Source organism: Myotis daubentonii, chromosome 21 (genome assembly GCF_963259705.1).
Source record: "Myotis daubentonii chromosome 21, mMyoDau2.1, whole genome shotgun sequence".
Taxonomy (NCBI): domain Eukaryota; kingdom Metazoa; phylum Chordata; class Mammalia; order Chiroptera; family Vespertilionidae; genus Myotis; species Myotis daubentonii.
The window spans coordinates 2794399-2798409 of record NC_081860.1 but is presented as its reverse complement, the minus strand read 5'-3'; the positions used below and the strand labels follow the sequence as shown (position 1 = coordinate 2798409).

Genomic DNA, 4011 nt, shown 5'->3' with positions numbered 1-4011 from the left:
TGTAAATATCCGATATGCAGGATGGTCTTAGGTGATCCCTGTGAAAGGGTCGTTCGACCGCCAAAGGGGTCACGACCCACAAGTTGAGAACCACTGACTTAATGTGTTATTAAATGTTTAGACTTAAAGAACACTGGTGGAGAATATTAATAATGCAGATTAAACTTATAAGTGTATGGTATGAGTGGCTATTAATTGTCCATAGGATAAAAGTTGAGAAAAACAACTTTCTTTCCAAAATTGAAAACCAATGCTTCCATATGGCAAAGAAATCACTTGAGTCAATGAGGAAGGACTGAAACTCAAACACATTTCTTAGATGCTGCACTGTCCTCCTATTGGTAAGAATAATAAATTAACTGAAAAAGTAGGCAAAGGATCCTGAGCAGACATTTTAACAAAGGAGATAAAGACAGTGTAAATAATGTAAGAAGAAATGTTCACCACCAAGAATTCTTAGGGAAATGTTATTAAAACAAAAAAACAAGTTAACAGTATACTCATTACCTGGCCTACTATTAAAAAAAAATCACATGTGCTGGCAGAGTAATGTAAAACCTGGACATTTCATTACTGTGGGTGGCTGGGAAGGCAAAGGGAATGACCATTTTAGATCACAGATCTGCATATCTTAAAATGTAACACATTCACAGACACTGCAACAGTTAGATAGGTAAACATACACCTGTAGGAAAAATTGAATGCAATATTCCCCGCAGTTTTTTTTTTTTAATGTGGAATGCTTCACGAATTTGCGTGTCATCCTTGCGCAGGGGCCATGCTAATCTTCTCTGTATCGTCCCAATTTTAGTATATGTGCCGCCGAAGCGAGCACCCAGCAGTTTTATTTATAAAACCCCAAACGTGGAAATAACTGAAACCATAGACAGATAATGAATAAAGTGGTTTTCCATAGAATACAATGTTATTAGCAATAAAAAATTAACTATTTACATAAACATTACTGTTGAATCTAAAAATACCTGTGTAGCAAGAAGGAAGCCAGTGTTTGTTAAAAATTATACACCTTACTGTGCCTATAAAAGTATAAAAAATATGAACTAATCTATTGTAAGAGGGGGTAAATCAATGGCTGGATGGAGGACTGGAGAATCCGAAAGATTATGAAAGGGCAAGAGGTAAATACAAGGGGTGCAAAGGTAGGTTTATAGTTGTTGGTACTGAAAGCAATACAACTGTTAATAATACAACTGTCGGGCTTGATCACGTTCACTGAAAGGTCATTGGTTTGATTCCAGATCAGGGCACATGCCCGCCTGGATCTGCAGTAGTGGGCATGCAGGAGGCAGGAGATTGATGCTTCTCTCCCTCTGCCCTTCTGTCTAAAAATACATTTTAAAATATATAAAAGTAGAGGCCTGGTTGACAACATTTGTGCACGGGTAGAATCCCTAGGCCTGGCCGGTGATCAGGGCCGAGCTGGGCCTTCCTTCCTTCCGTGCCACCCCCTGCTGGTCATCACATGTCATAGTGAGCAATCAAACCACTGGTCTCCTGGTCAAAATCCCAAGGGGACACTTTGCCTAATAAACAAACAAACAAACAAACAAATACGCACACACACACACACCCATACATATACACAAATACACATACATATACACAAACACAGATATAGACTAGAGACCCAGTGCACAAAATTTGTGCATGAGAGGAGAGGGTCCCTCATTCCAGCCTGTACTCTCTTCAGTCCAGGACCCTTTGGGGGATGTCTGACTGCAGGTTTTGCCCACAGGGATCAGGCCTAAACTGGCAGATCCCTCTTGCAATCTGAGACTGCTGGATTCTAACCACTCACCTGCTTCCTGCCTGATTGCCCCTAACTGCCTCTGCCTGCCAGCTGATAGCCACTAATTGCTCCCCCCCGCCCCCCCACCCCATGCTCCTAACTGCCTCTGCCTGCTGGCCTGATTGCCCCTAACTGCCTCTGCCTGTTGGTTGGGTCACCCCTAACCACCTCTGCCTGCTGGCCTGGTCGCCCCTAGCTGCCCTTCCCTACCGGCTGGGTCGCCCTTAACTACCCTCCCCTGCTGGCCGGATCACCCTTAATTGCCCTCCTCTGCCAGCCTGGTCACTCCTAACTGCCTTCCCTGCTGGCCTGTTCACCCCTAACCAACTCTGCCTTGGCCCCCGCCACCATGGCTTTGTCCAGAAGGATGTCCAGATGGATGTTCGGAAGATGTCTGATCTAATTAGCATATTATTGTTTTATTAGTATAGATAGTCATTTAAAATAAGAAAATAAATTACAGGTTTTGCATACTCATAACTGTAAGCATACTATTGCCCCACCATGGGTATGGGTAACAGAGAAGCTTATTTCACATGTAACTGTTCTGAAGCTTAATCTGTATGTTCAATCTCACCAAACAGTACACATTAGAAAAGTGCTTTTTGTTGCATGTCAGTTATACATATACTTAAGCCTTAAAATGTGGTTCCAAATAAAAACACAGATATCCCTCTGTTGTTAGAAAATTAAGATGGCAAGTCTATATAGACATGACCACCTCTCTCCTCATTTGCTGAGAGAATCATTGTTGCCTCAGTGGCAGCAAATATTGTCAAGAAGTGAAGACCACTGCCATCAGAATGATCAGGAATGCTGAACTGTCACAAAACACACAACCTGGGACTAATTATACAATGACTAGAGGCCCGGTGCACAAAAATTTGTGCACTCGGGGGGGAGGGGGGGTCCCTCAGGCCGGCCTGTGCCCTCTCGCAGTCTGGGACCCCTTGGGAGATAACGACCTGCTGGCTTTGGCCTACTCCCGGGTGGCAGAGGGCAGGCCCAATCCCTAGGTGCAGCCCCTGGTCGGGCTCAGAGCAGGGCCGATTGAGGAGTTGGGGCGCCGCCCCGTCATGCACAGAGCAGGGCAGATTGGGAGGTTGTGATGCCACCCTCAGTCACGCTCAGGGTAGGGCCAATTGGGGGGTTGGGGCACCGCCCCCTGTCACACTCAAGGCAGGGTCGATGGGGAGGTTGCGGCGCCACCCCTGTCACACACAGAGCAGGGCCAATCACGGGGTTGGGGCGCTGCCTCCGTGACACACAGAGCAGGGCCCATCAGGGGGGTGGGGCACCGCCCTCTATCACCCACAGAGCAGGGCCGATCAGGGGGTTGGGGCGCCGCCACTCTCACACTCAGGGCAGGCCGATGGGGTGGTTATGGCTCTACCCCATCACACAGAGCAGGGCCCGTGGGGGGGGGGGGGTTGGGGAGCTCCCCCCTATCAGGCACAGAGCAGGGCTGCTCAGGGGGTTGGGGCCCCGCCCCCTGTCACACACAGAGCCGCAGGGCGATCAGGGGGTTTGGGCGCTGCCCCCTGTCATGCTGATCCCGGTGCAGGAGGCATATTACCCTTTTACTATATAGGGTAGAGGCCTGGTGCATGGGTGGGGCCGGCTGGTTTGCCCTGAAGGGTGTCCTGGATCAGGGTGGGGGTCCCCACTGGGGTGCCTGGCCAGTCTGAGTGAGGGGCTGAGGGCTGTTTTCAGGATGGGAGTGACTGAAGTTCCCAACTGCTCCTTTTTTTCTTTTTTTTCTTTTTTTATTCTGGGCCAGCTTTACCTTGAGGCTTGGCTCCAGCTCTTAGGCCTCCGCAGCTGAAAGTAGGTTTCTGGCCTTTGCTTACAATGTTGCGAATCTGCTGGCTGAAGTCCGGCGGTATTTGTTACAATGTTTCTTAAACTGCCCGCTCAGAGGCCTGCAGCCGCAAGCGGGGAACGTTGGTTTTCTCCAACGATCCTCAGTCACTGAGGCAAGCAAGCCTCATGTTAGTTTCAAGTTTCCTGGCTGACGGCCACCATCTTGGCTGACAGTTAATTTGCATATCTTGTTGATTAGCCAATGAAAAGGGTAGCGGTCGTACACCAATTACCATGTTTCTCTTTTATTAGTGTAGATTCCTCCTCTAGCTTCGAGTTCTTGCCTGTTGTGATAACCTTGAAGTGAACACCATAGAAGGGCCCAGGAAATCCCCAAA

At 48.0% G+C, this 4011-nt stretch overlaps 1 non-coding gene across 1 annotated transcript; it reads right to left on the bottom strand.

Annotated features, from left to right (window-relative positions):
- Positions 1–728: 728 nt before the first annotated feature.
- Positions 729–835, bottom strand: LOC132223084 (U6 spliceosomal RNA). The gene has a single exon (XR_009450365.1). It is a non-coding gene; the product is annotated as a U6 spliceosomal RNA (small nuclear RNA).
- Between the last annotated feature and the right edge of the window lie 3176 nt (positions 836–4011).